Source organism: Mustela nivalis, assembly GCF_964662115.1.
Source record: "Mustela nivalis genome assembly, chromosome: 7".
Classification (NCBI taxonomy): domain Eukaryota; kingdom Metazoa; phylum Chordata; class Mammalia; order Carnivora; family Mustelidae; genus Mustela; species Mustela nivalis.
Genome location: NC_139026.1, coordinates 10,446,559 through 10,460,805, shown reverse-complemented (window position 1 = coordinate 10,460,805; position 14,247 = coordinate 10,446,559).

The following is a 14,247-nucleotide window of genomic DNA, read 5'->3' as shown; positions in this document are numbered from 1 at the left end:
GGGCCACGGCCCGGGCGCCCGGGGAGTGGGCGACCTCTGGAATTGATGGGGCGCCCGCGTCACCAGCCTGGGCTGGAGGGCTCTCCTGCTGTCAAGGGCACGCAGGAGGCGCCCGCCTGGTGCGGCGCAGCTTCTCGGCGTCCGTGCACCTCAGAGGATGTCCCGCTGCTTGGGAGAGAATACCCGACCGCCAGGGGCCAGGCCAACAGCCTGGTGGGCCCCTGGGTCCTACTCCGGTTCTGTCTTCCCTTCTACCTCGGCCTCCGCTCTTGTCTGTCCTAGATGCAAATTTATGCTGCAAAATCTGAGCGCTGAGGTCTGGAAACCTGAACCCCAAGGCCACTGGGAGGAGGCAGCCGGAGAGGCTTAGGCTGCTGCCCTGCGAGCCCTTTCCAGATGCCCCATCCCACATCTGGCCAGAGATGCACTGAAACCTTTTCCCCCCCCCCCTAGTCTGACTTTCTAAAGAACTGTTCTCAGATCTCCACTACTTGCTTCCCTAGTCTCCTGAGCCACCGACTGCAATGTAGGTCCAGACTCCTGCCCTCCAGGAAGCTTTTGGGAGAGGGGAGGGTGGGAGAGGCTCCTTGAACTCTTTCTGCACCCTCTCCCCACTAGGCGACCAGAAGACCCAAGTCTGGGGAGAGGCTGGAACCTTCAGAACACACTTTTTAGACAAGCTCAGCAGGCTTCGTGGCTTGAACTTCTTCTCTGGGAAATGTGACACTTCCAATCTTAGGCAGCCAGAGACCAGTTGCATTCTTTCTCACAGTCTCCCCAGGATTCAGGCTGCAACCAGCAGCCTCTACAGTTTGCAGAGCACTGGACGGGGAGTCAGGATGCCTGGGTTCTAGATCTACAGCTGTGCTAAGTCCCTGCGTGACCTTGGGTTATGACCTTCTCCTTTTCTGGTTGTCTGCGTCCTTCCCTTGTGTTGATGGTGTTGGTGGTCCCTTGGGGTGGGATCTTGAGCCTCCAACAGAAGGTGTAGGCAGGTGGGCTGGGGCTGAATCTGGTGCCTCTTGGTGGGTGGCTGGGGAGAACTGCCTAGCTGCTCTAGTTCTGGCACACTTGCTGTCAACACCGTCTCCCTCAGCTCAGCCCTGGACGGCTGCCCTCCCTGGAAACCTTAGGACGACGCCACTCGGGCTGCCCCCTCTCTGTGAGTCAGCTCCTTCAGTCCACAGCCCTTCGGCTGGCTTCTAAGGAGCAGAGGCTGTGTCTCCTGACCCACTGTCTCTTGCTGCATGGCCCCTGTGGACCCTTCAGCAGGCCCTGCTGTCCCAGCCCCCAGCCAAGCTGTTCATGTGGACATGCTGGGCTTCTGTGAAATTATTTCAGCCCCCAGGCTCAGCTCATTCCAGGGACCTAACTGGAGAATCTGTTTCCCTAGCTGAAGGATCCTTATGTTTTACTGGTGGGGAAACTGAGGCCAGAGAGGATCAGTGAGTGGCCTAAGGACACACAGCAAGGCAGGTGGCAGAGAGAGACCCCCAGCTGGGTCTCCTAACTTGGAGTTCAGTGACCCTCATCCGTGGAGCCCCTCCCCGCTGCCCAAGACCCAGCCCTGTGAAGTCCCACCCATCTGGGCCACAGACCATACCCAAACACGGACCCCGGTGGCAAAGGCAGGAACCTCAACACAGGCCCATTCTCCCTCCTTCCTCCAACTCTCCCTGCTAGAGAAGCCTTCCATCAGCTTGACACCCTCTCTGGGCCAGAGTCCACCCAGTCAGAGCACCAGACGATGTTACTGGGGCCGGCCCGCCAGCCCTCCACAGCCCTTCCTCCTGCCTCCTGTGCCCACTCATGGGTCTCCTGTGATGGCATCATCAGAGTCCACAGATGCCTGGCTCCACCCCTCTCGTTCCAAGGTGGGGAAGCTGAGGCCCAGCCAGGGGGAGGGATTAATCCCAGGTCACACCAGGAGTTCGGATGGAGAGCGGAGGAATCCGTACTCTCGGACCTGGACTCCTCAGTTGCTGACCTTTCAGTGCCCCCTCCCAGCCCTGTCCCCCTGGGGGCAGGGACGATGTGGCTGTCCCTTCCATCTGGCCTCCTCCCCACTGTATCCGACCTTCAGCCTCAGTAGCTGCCACTCACCTTGGGTGGGGGAGGAGGGCTGGAACCTGCACTGAAAGCCCCGGGTGGGTGGGAGGTCCTGCAGGGAAGTGAGCCTCGAGGTGAGATGGCCACCTATATAGGCTTCTGCTCTGGCTATTTTGGGAGGTGGCGCTACCCCCGGCCCCCGGGCCCCCTCCCCTTCCGGTGTCAGGTACTTCCCAGCCTCGGTACTGGGTGTCTGTATCACATTCACCCTCCCTGGGCCCATCAAGCCAGGCCTATTAATAACCCCTGGCCCCTGTCTCCCTCCGGCACCCAAAATTGAGGCTCAGGCAGGGCTCTCCTCTTCCACGAAGCCTTCCGTGACCACTTTAGATGGCAGCACTGTTTCCAGCCTCTCAAATCCTGCAAGGAAAGGAACGGAACATGTGAGCACATGAATAGAAGAGGAACTGTTTTCTGTGCGTGGGGCTGGGCTGGTTTCTTATGTGTACACCACCTCGTCCCTAAAGCCTTGCCTGGTCACTCTCACGTGGGTGAGGAAACAGCACAGACATGCCAGGTGTGGTGGGAGTTCCGACTCAAAACCGCGAGCCTGGAGCTGGGTGTGGGCCCAGCCCTTGGAGGACAGGAGCTAGTGTATGGAGATACGGACAGCCTCTTCCTGTCTTTGCATTCCCATCTTTCCATCCGTTCAATGGGCTCAATTGGGGGCCAGCTTTGCTCTATAGATGGGTTTGGCGGTCTAGGAACCCCCTGAAATTTTGTGTAAAAAAATCACATGCAAATGTGCTCTTGTGAAGCACAGGTTTGTAGTTTTCATAAGATTGGCATTAGAGGCATGATCTGGCTGGCACTGGAGACAGCCGTCTGGGAGGTCATGCTTGAAAAGGATGAGTGAGTGAATGAATGAATGAATGAATGAATTTAGCATATATTTATTGAGTATCTAGTATGAACACCATGAAAGTTTCCTTCCCTCATCCCCAATCTTAAAAGGACTCTCCAGGGCGCTGACATTATCTTGAGCGTGATGTGAGGTGGCCTAGCCTCTCTGCAGAGTCTGTTTGGGAGAGAAGCTGCCCTAAGTCCCTCATTGATCCCTGACCCCATGGATGGAAAGAGCAGGGGGTGGGCTGGATGGGGAAGCCGCTGCCAGAGCCTGGACGCGGGGTCCACCCAGGATGTCCTGATGTAGCGGTCTGGACTAGCGTGAGAGGCACGGCAGCAGGGAGGCGTGAGAGATAGGGAACCTCTCGAGGGAGACTTTCACAGGCTTGGGGGCTGTGATGAATGCATTGGACTCCAAGCTGGGCGCTGTGCTGCTGTGGGGGGTGGCGAGTCTGGGGGAGATGACGCAGAGCTGAGAATCCTCGGATGTTAGGGCTGAGAGAGGCTCCATCGTGATCTACTACAACCTGCTCATGTAAAGGGTTAGAAACCAAGGCCAAGGTGACAGACACAAATCGTGCAGAGCGTGGTGGGCCAGCCAGGACATTCTGTTGGATCTGGGATGCCTGAGGGACAGTGTGGTGGAGATGCCCAGAGATCTACATTCTGGAGAGAAGCGAGACTGAACACAGAGTTTTGGTAGTTGTCAAGGAGGTCATGGACTGGAGGTCACAGCCATGGCTGAGCTCTGCGAGGCGGGAATGAGACCGAGCCTTAAGGACTGGCCCTTAGGAAGATCCCTGGCTAGGATCTGGGGAAATAGTTGTGTTAAGCCGGGTGTACGTTGCCTCACGCTTTCACCCTTGTCCCCCCTTATGAGCTGGGCATTGCCTTCCCTATGTTACTAACGAGGGAACAAGCCTAAGAGAGGTTAGGTCACTTGCCTAAGGTCACTGAGCAGGGCTAGGACTTAGGTCTCTCTGACCCCAAGGTCCTTGCTCCTGTCCTCTCTACTATCTTGGCTTCCTGATAAGACTAACAGGAGAGACACAGTGAGGTCAGAGCTCGTCGCGAGTGAACCCTTGGGAACCAGGCTGGCCTTCCTCTCTACACCCACGTGTCTTCTGCATGTGCCTGCGGTTAAGCAGGTCTACCTGGGGTGAACCGCATTGGGAGGGTATATGTGCCGAGAACTGTGTGCTCAGTGCTAAATGCGCGGTATTTTCTTTTACCCTCATTATGATCCTTGGAGGTTTAAGGAAGTAGCCTTTCTGGGAAGTTTAGTGACTTGTCCCAGATCACACAGCTTGGTGTCTCTTTCTCAGCTAGACCCTGTACCGCACTGGCCACCTTCTCAGACTGACTGTCCCCTGAGGATTCCAAAAATGGCCCTAGCCTGCAGGTCCAAGTCCTGCGGGGAAAGGGGAGTCTGCTGCCCCAAGCTCTTGATCAGGAGTCCCAGACCTGAGATTCTTTGGCTGCGGTTAGCTTGGTTCGGTCATATGCCCTACTTGAACCGGTCACTGTCATTTAGCGAGGGCTGCATCGGCCTGGGTCACAAAGCACCTTCAAGCCTGGAGGAGGCAGAATGTCCACCCCATTGGAATTACCAGAGGCCTGTCCCTGGACCGAGAGGTAAGGGATTTGGGTGGTCAAAGCCCATGGACTGTTCAGAGAATGAGTCTTGGAGGCAGTCCCGTGGCCCGGGCATAAATGATTTTTATGGCCCAAGTCCTTGGCGGGTTTGATGGTAGTATGCAGTAAGCTTCTGCAGTGATTCATTCCAAATTGGCGTTTCAGGACTTGAGGTCCCCAGCTGCTCCCTGTCCCTAATAGGCAGCTACTCCCATCCCTAGGGCCTCTGTTCCAAGGCAACACTCCTGCTCAGTGAAATTTCCCATTTCTTCTGGGTTTCTTACTGCAAACAGCCGGGAGGCAGCTGGGTGGGTAGGTGGACGACATACCCCCACGTTGACCCCAGCTCTTCCATCCTCTGGGTCCCCATACTGTGCCTGGCCTTCAGCTGGACACAGCCACATGCATGTTCCCGAAGCGGGTCCCATTATCCCCTTTTACAGATGGAAAAACTGAGTTTTCCAGATGTCAAGTCACTTGCCCAGGGTCCCAGAGCACACAGAGACCAGAGCCCAGGCTGTCTGTCCCCAGCCCCTGTGCAGGGTCCAGTGCACTCCCCAAAGCCCGCTCTGGCCTCCCCGCTGCTGGAGGGGGACAGGCCAGCGCGTGTGGGTCAGCAGTCTCTGAGCTGCTCTGGGCCAGGCGACGAGCATTCAGCTGTTCGCTTCACTGGTGCTCTTGCACTAGTTCTCACTATTTCCACCTGCTGCGGCCGGGAACAGGATACAGAGTTCCTCACATCCAGGGCCCAGGCAGGCTGGGTGGACGCTGCAGGATCTAATGATATGTATGAGGTCAGCCCTGTGGTATGACGTGTATTAACTCGAAGGAATCTCGGCCCCATTCCTGAGAGCCAGATCTGGGGCCGGTGGCCCTGTCTTCCCTCTGGCCTCTTAAGAGGGCCTTACTTAAGGCCTTAAGTACTTAAGCGCAATTTCGCCGCTGAGACAGAGGTCAAGGGGCAGAGGGTCCTAAGGGTGGTACGGGCACACAGGCTCCCTACAGTGGCACTGTGTGACCTTGTGCTAGTCGCCCCACCTCTCTGGGCCTCCGTTCTTTCCTTGGGCAGCGATGCTGAAGAGAGGCCATGGAGAATACCAAATGGGTCGTGTCCAAGTAGGGATCTGGAGGCTACGATATCCACAAACGATAGTCGGGGTGGATGGTTCTCACTGGGATGAACTTGCCCTTGAGCCTGTCCTGCCACTGGACGAGGGAACCCTGGAGAGGCTTTGTGGAGGGAAACCAGGGCGGAGAACCTGAGTGCCAGCACCTGACCGCTCCTGGATTTCCCAGGGTGGTGTATGAGACCAGGCTGCAGGTCCTTGCTGGGGAGGTCGGGCGACAGATACTCGGGGGAGGGTGGGAGGTGCTGCAAGTGGGGTGTCCCCCACTTCCCCACCTCCAGTGCCCTCCTGGATTGGGCTGGGTTCTGGAAAGTGAGCCAGGGGTGAGCCTGTGAGCCATGGAGATTGTGGCCCTTGGACACCCGCGTGTGTGTCCTTCCCTTGAAGACCCCAGCCCATCTGAGTGGTGCTCAGGGGAAACAAGGGAAGAGTTAGGTCCCTGTGCGGGCTGGAGTAATTCACGGGAGCACGGTACCCCATGGCCGTGGCTGTGGTCATTGGAAGACTTGGTGGCAACTGGAACGGGCAGCCTCTGGGATTCTCCCTTCTCGTGTTATGCTTGTGGAGAAGCAGACAGAGGACGGTCTGCAGAGTTTTAAGAGCTCTCTTGGCTCCCAGGCACCTGCTGACATCAGGGGAGCAGATGACATCAAGTCTCAAGCCCAGCTCGGATCAATACGGCCATCTGAGGTTAGAAAGGCGACAGGCTTTCTCCCATTATCATCTCTTCCTTAGGCACACAAGTGGCTGTGGGGGCAGATGCTGAACCCCCTTGGGTTGTGTGTGTGTGTGACTCCGGGCCAGCCCTTCTGACTTGGGATGGCCAGAGCCCAGCACTCCCCGGGGGGACCCCAGGGTCTCTAACTGTGTGCACGTGTGCTTTCTGGCATCCCACATCTTTGTACCCAAATCAGGCAAGTTCTAATGTTCTAAACTCTCCCATAGCCAACGGGAAAGATGAAGAACTCATCTGGAGACATTTATCTGGACCCCCATATTGTGGGCCGAGTGTGCCCCCCGCCCCACATCCAGCTGTTGAAGTCTTAACCCGCAGGACCTCAGAACGTGACTGTGTTTGGAGACAGGGTCCTCACGGAGGTGACGGAGTTAACGTGAAATCAGTAGGGTCGGCCTAATCCGATGTGGTAGTGTCCTTCTAGAAGAGGACAAGGGTGTGCACGGCACCGAGGGAGGCCACGTGAAGACACAGCCGAGGACGGCCATCTGCTAGCTCGGGAGCCAGGCCTCAGAAGCAATCTCGAACAGGCAGCCTCCAGAGCTGTGAGGAGAGAAGTCTGTGGTCTACACTCACGCCCACCCCCCACAGAGTCTGTGGTCCTTTGCTGTGGCAGCCCCTCGTGGAGGCACCGGGGTGTAAGGGGGGAAAGGGTCTCCCTTTCTACGAGCATGACCCGGAAGCTGGACCACGTTCTTGTGACAGCTCTCGGCGTCCTTTGAAATGGCTAGCTTTCCTTTCTTTTAAAAAGGTTTTATTTAAAAAGTGACATAGACTCTTTAGAGAAGCAGGGGAAAAAGAGGGGCTAAGGGGGAGGGCGGGTCCCCAGGAATCCATCACTACCCGAGTACAGCCATGCTGTCATTTCTGGAGGCTTGTGCCTTCTTGCTCCTGTGGACCTCAGTGACTTAGCTTGGGTGCCACTGCTTCCTGGAAGCCCTCTTGGGTTTCTTCCCCCCACCTCACAGCCCTCCTAGCGCCTGCATTTACCTCCACCGCGACCTCAGCAATGGCCCCATTATTCCATGTGCTTTCTGTTTGCAGCTGCCTTTCTAGCCGGGCCTTGGAGGCACGGACATCAGCATCCAGTTTGTCTCTCGGAGAGCCTCCAAGCAGAATAAATCGAGCTGACATTTTTATTTTTGGTTGTTTGTGGACAGTGGTTGTTCTCGACAACATTCTTGGACTGCTCCCCATAATGCCGTCTACATCCTTTAGTTCACCTGCACTTAGGGGCACCTGCTGGTGTATAATTAGTCTTTCAGGAACTTCAGCCTCCCCTTGGGGTTCCAGACTCAGCCCCCGCGCTCTCCCTTCCTCCTGACCTGAAACTGTGGCTCACATTCTGGTAAGAGCAGGTGCTCTGGGGAGCAGGGACTGGATATTTGAAACCAGGCTAAGCCAACCTAGAATGTGTGGTCCCCATATGTCTTGGCATCCCTTCAGACTCTGGGAGGGAGGCTTGACCTTGGTGGCACCTAGTGCGAAAGTCCTTGGTGACACGACCTGTGTGTTTTAAGGACGTGGAGGAACCCTTGCTTGCTTTTTCTTATCAAATATTTATTTCTTCCATCCTGATTCTGGGTCAGATTCTTTTGGAAAAAAAAAAAAATTAAATCGCAGAAGCTGAATCAATTTGGAAACAGGATGGTTCCCGTCTTGCTCCAGGACCGTAGACTAATCCATAAATGGTGATGGAGAGAACTGAGGTTTGGAAAATGACAGGAAATGAACAGGTGGGCAGAGGGAGGCGGGGAAGGGCTATGGGTTGGAAATACAGGAGGGAGGCTCCTCCCTTTCCCCTTCCCTCCGCCTCTCCCCCCTCTCCCCTCCTAGTACCTGTCCTCTTCCCCCTCCCCTCCGCCCCCTTCCTCCCTCCTCTCTGTCCATCCCTCTCCTCTTCTCTCTTCCCCTCCCCCTCCATCTCTCTTCCCTCCCCCTTCACTCCTTCCTCCTCCTCACTCTATCTCTCCTTCCCCCTCCCTAACCCTTTTCTGCCCCTCCCCCTTTCTCTTCCCTCGCCTCCCTTTCTCAATTTTTTCCTCCTTCCCCTGTCCCCACCTCCTCCCTCTTTCTTGGCTGGATTGCTCCTTTCCTTTCTCTGTCCTTGGCTGGCCTTTCTTTCTTTCTTTATTATTTTTTTTAAAGATTTTTATTTATTTATTTGACAGACAGAGATCACAAGTAGGCAGAGAGGCAGGCAGAGAGAGAGAGGGGGAAGCAGGCTCCCCGCTGAGCAGAGAGCCTGATGCGGGGCTCGATCCCAGGACCCTGAGATCATGACCTGAGCTGAAGTCAGAGGCTTAACCCACTGAGCCACCCAGGTGCCCCTTTCTTCTCCCGGATAGACTCTCAATCTTGAGTCCTCTGTCTTGTTGGGCTATGGAGGGAGTGGGAGTGGGAAGGGGGGAGTGCTTAGTGACCAATGGATGGATTTTTTTCCCCCCTTATATTGCTTTTTTTTTTTTTCAATTGTGAAAAGAACACATAACAAACTCTACCATCTTAACCATTTTCCAGCGAACAGTCAGGGGAAAGCCGAGTGAGGACTCACACCCCAGCCCGCGCTTCACCTCTGGGCCCCTGCAGGAGGGTAGGACTTGTGGAAGGGAAGAGCCCAGGCTCTGAGATGCTGGGTCATCTTTAAACTGCGGTCAGAGCTCTGCTCTTCCTCCTCACCTAGAAAAATTATAAAATAGGAAATGAAGCCTGAAGACATGATGTTAAGTGAAGAAGGCAGGCACGAAAGGTCACATGGTGTGTGATTCCACTTATATAAAACATCCAGAAGGGGTAAATCCACAGGGACCGAGATCTGGTTGGCGGTGGCCAGGGGCTGGTGAGAGCCAGGGCTGGGGGGTGCCTGCACAGGGGGTGCGGGGTTTTAATAGAGGGTGACGGAAATGGTTGGGGGACAGCTAGAGGGTGTGGTGGTGTAACACTGTGAAATTATAAATGTGGCTCAATGGTTCACTTTAAAGTAGTTAATTTCTGTTATGTGAACGTCACCTCAGTTAAAAACATTTTTTCCCCACCAGATTATTAGCGAGTCTTGTAGATGGCCAGATATCAGACGATGATTGTTTTTGCTGAGACAGTCGTGGAAGGCACACGCAAGGGAGACATTACCTTTAGTCTGCCGTGAAGGATCACCCGGACCACAGTCCTGATGGCTGGTAGAAAGCGCTAGAAGGGACAGTTTTCTTCTCTGGACATTTTCTTGGTTTTTTCCTCTCTTGTAGGCTCCCCACACCTGCTGCTCAGCCCTCATGGCTTAGTTCAGGCATTGCCTCTTTCCAGAAGCCCTCCTCGAACCCTTCCCCTCAGTTACCTGCCACCCACGTGTCCCCCTACAGTTATTGTGGTCATTACTATGGAGCGGTTACCCTTGACTTGTCTGCTCCCATCCTTTTATGAGCCCATTGTGGTCGGGGACCACAGAGTGGTCGAGGCAGAGTGGAAAGAAAACTATGTTGTACAGCTTGGAGTCACATCGACCTGGGATCCAAACCCTCCTTGGCCAACTTAGTGGCTGGGTGACCTTGAGGGACCGTGCTTAACCTTCAGGAATGTTAGTTTCACAACCCAAACGACGAGGATCATACTTCCTTTATGGGGCTGTGCCAAGGAGTCTGGTATGTCCTCTCATTCCCTGTGAGACTTTGAACTTCTCCCCTCTTTTTCCCCCTGCACCCCTCCTTATTATGTTGTTGTTGTTTTTGATTTTCCCATAGTTTCAGTCCTATTTCCGAACTACTCACTGACCATATGGACTATAGAAGGGGCAGAATAGTGTCCAGGAGGGAGGGTGGCGATGGCGCAGGAGGGGTGAGGCAGCGAGGGGGTGCGTCCTGGCCCCGAGGGTGTAGGGACAGTGATGCCTGCTACTGTCTCCTGGTGGGCGGAAGAGGATATCTTGGCTGAGCGGCTGGCTCTAGCTCTGTGATCTGACCAGAGACTTGCCCTCTCTGAGCCCCGAATTCGGAACAGATTCTTCAGTAAGAGAGCTTTCGAGGACCCCAGCCTCCACATTCTTAAAATGAGTCGCAGATAAGCAAATAAGGAGACTTCTGTTCCTATTGGTGTGGCTCGTGCCTGGTCTTGTTGGCGGAAGGGTGAGTGGGCAAGGGGCAGGGGAGGCGGGAGGCCGGAAGAGATGCCCCTCCTTGACTTCGGTCAGACCACAGGTGTGGGCCCAGTTCCCTCTGATTGCCAAGGGTAAGAAGTCGGGATGTGACCAGGATTAGTCTCCAGGGCCGAGTAAGAGTCAGATCTCATAGTTGAATGGTCTCGGAGCAAGAGAATAGACAGGGATCCTCCTCTCCAGCTGTGGAGCAAAAGGCTCCCCAAGGACTCTGAATTCCAGGTGAGGAGTTGAATTAAAGTCTTGGGTCTACCTTAGAACCCAAGGAAATGCTCCAGCCATTTGAGCTCGGTTTCCGCATCTGTCAAATGGGTACAGTCCAGCCACTCGAGCAGACTCTTGTCTGAGAGTCTCGGTTTGGTCCCTTGCACAGGTGACTCGCACACGCTTTGTCAGCGCTGTTCCCCTCACTTCTCTCTTGCTCCCTGGTAATTGCTTACCCCTCCAGACCTCAGTTTCCTTATTCGGAAAATTGGGGAGGCATCCCGCTTTGGGAAGCCGTAAAGACAGAGGTGGGACCCCTCACTCCCCCGAGCCCCTGAAGTGTTCAGTTGGGGGCTGAGGGGGGGCTGCCCCTACCCTGGGGGATATTCACTCCTCCCTCGGCAGCCCTCCTGGTCTGTTCCCCGTTCTCTGACAAAAATGGGAGCTCCAAGCTCGGCTCAGATCTCACGCATCTCATGTGAGGCTCCCGCAGAGGTCTGCGAGCCAACCACCCATCCCGGGCTTAAGGAAGGAGTCTTCTCCCTCTGCTTCCCCAGGACCACATCTACTTTATTAGACAAGACAGACCCCGGAGCCTTTCTCTCCACGAGGGGAGAGCCGTCCGAAGGTCTCCAGGAGGCATTCACCGAGCAAAACACCTGGAAAGTGTTTCTGTCTTCGGGGAATGTACAGACGGGTTACAGTGCAGATATTGTGCTTGCTGTTGGGAATAGATGTGGATGCCTGTAACTTTGTACATGTATGTCAATACGTGTATACCTCCCGGTGTTTCTTTACCAAGTCTGCATGTTCTATAGTCCAGGTCACTGCCACGTCTTTGTTAGACCATAATGGTAAATAGTCACCGAGTCACACACACACGCGCGCGCGCACGCGAGGTGGTAGTATTCACACGTGATGCTAAACCTGGATGTAATTCCAACCACTTTGCATTTTTCAACTCATTTAGCCTCTAGTGTTATCACTGTTTCCCTTGTATAGCTAGACATACAAAAGCATCAGAGAGGTGAGGTGTCTTGCCCAACGTCACACAGCAGTTGAGTGGCAGAGCTGGGATTTGAACTTAGGTAGCTGGCCCCAGAGTCTGTGCTCTTCAGCCTCTACTTTCTTTCTTTTTTTTTTTTTTTTTAAAGATTTTATTTATTTATTTGACAGAGAGAAATCACAAGTAGGTAGAGAGGCAGGCAGAGAGAGAGAGGAGGAAGCAGGCTCCCTGCCGAGCAGAGAGCCCGATGCGGGACTCGATCCCAGGACCCTGAGATCATGACCTGAGCCGAAGGCAGCGGCTTAACCACTGAGCCACCCAGGCGCCCCTTCAGCCTCTACTTTCTTGTCACTTACCTCAGCAGCCTCTGATGAGCAGAATCAAATCTGCCTGCAGAATCAGCCCCTCCAGCCACCCGCCACCCCCTCTGAATCGACCCTTCTTTCCCTGCTTAAAACCCTCCAGGCATCTCCAGTTGCCTCTGGGGTGACAGCGAAGCCCCCTGGGTAGGTTGTGTTGTCCTCCCCGACCTCATTTTTAGAAACATGCATTTGAGATCAATGTCTCCATCTTTTTTAGTATAAAACCTCCTTTATAACATCAGAATCATTCCCAAGCCAAGCATGGTGACCATTCTACTTTTAGTCCCCACTAATTGAGAAAACATCTACCAACAAAAAACTACCACGAATTCAACAGTACTTTTAAATATATTTAAGACGGGGCACCTGGGTGGCTCAGTGGGTTAAAGCCTCTGCCTTCGGCTCACGTCATGGTCCTGGGATTGAGCCCTGCATTGGGCTCTCTGCTCAGCAGGGAGCCTGCTTCCCTCTCTCTGCCTGCCTCTCTGCCTACTTGTGATCTCTGTCTGTCAAATAAATAAATAAAATCTTTAAAAATAAAATAAATAAATATATTTAAGAAATTGTTATGTGATACATATATATATAGATATATATAGATATATAGATATATTTCACTTTATAAACCAGGCTAGATTCAGACATAAATTGTCAGACTTTTATAATAAATCCTTGGACTCAAAGATCCTTAGCCTTTAGCCTAGAAACCACTTTTTCTCCCACTCTTCCAAGATCTCGCAGGTTCCTGAGGCGTGTTTGAACATGCGGATCCCTTGTCCTGGATCGACTTGTCCTAAGGACCCGGCTCAAGTGTTGCTTCCTCTAGGAAGTCCTCCCTGATTCATCACCCCACCACTGCCCAGCAAATAGCCCTGTTCCATCGATTCTGCACCAGGACTGATTTGCTATCATTGGTCATGTTACACTGTCTTGTCATTGTTTGCTTGCAAACAGTATTGTGGAATTTGGCCCCAGAGCCCCAGAGCTTTGGCATCTGTAAGACCCAGATTCCTCTCTTGGCTGTAGCATCTTCTAGCTTTGTGAACTTGGACAAATCCCTTTACTATTTTTGAACATCAGAATGCTCACGCCACCTGTCTTCCCAGCATTACCTAACTCTTTTGGTAACAGAGCCTTCCTCTTCTTTCTCCCTCCCTCTCTCCCTCCCTACCTCCTTTTCGGACTTCCCTCCCCTGGTTTTAAAATAAGGCATCCATTCCATGGGGTTTGATAGGACTAAAGCAGGGCACCTGTGTTCCAGACCTGGTCCATAAAAGTGCTCCATCCCCGGGTGACTGGTTTAAACATGGACATGTAGCTCCAGACAAGCTAATCCATGGCTCTTAAATTCCTTCTTTTCCATGGAAGGGACACGTCTTGTTTCCACTTACATTTCATTGGCCAAATCCAGTGATGCGACTGTAACTTCAAGAAGCAGGAAATGCAGTCCTCCCCTGTGGCCTGAAGGGGAGGAGAATCAGAAGTGAGGGTGGTGTTGAGCGTCTGCCTTGGGCTCAGGCCATGATTTCAGGGTCCTGAAATTGAGTCCCGCATCGGACTCCATGCTCAGCATGGAATCTGCTTGTCTCCCTGCCCCTCCCCCTGTTTGGTCTCTCTCTCAAATAAATAAACAATCTTAGAGGAAAAAAAAAAAGAAGAAGAAGAAGAAGTACCAGTGAGCAGTAAAGAAATCTACTCTTTCATCTCTGGGGGACTCCTCCCAGAGGGACAAGGCCATGTTCCCATATGGCCACCAGAGGCTCACACATGTGTGATGGGGGGAAGAGGACTGTTCTCAAGGTCAGGGAGCCACCGCACTAGATGCTTATGACAGACAGGCAGGGCGCCAACAGCTATACCTCTCACGGTAGCTCTGGGTATAGCAAATAACGGAGAAGATACCCCATGGTTCTCATTGTAAAAAGAGAGAAAATTAAGACTCCAGTGAAGTGACCTGCCCGGTTCTCAGAGATGGGCTCATTTTTAGTAAAAAAAAATAAATAAATAAAATTAAATTAAAAAATAAAAAATTAACAGGAAAGAGACAAAGCTAGTATAGGAAAATGGTAAGGGTCGCT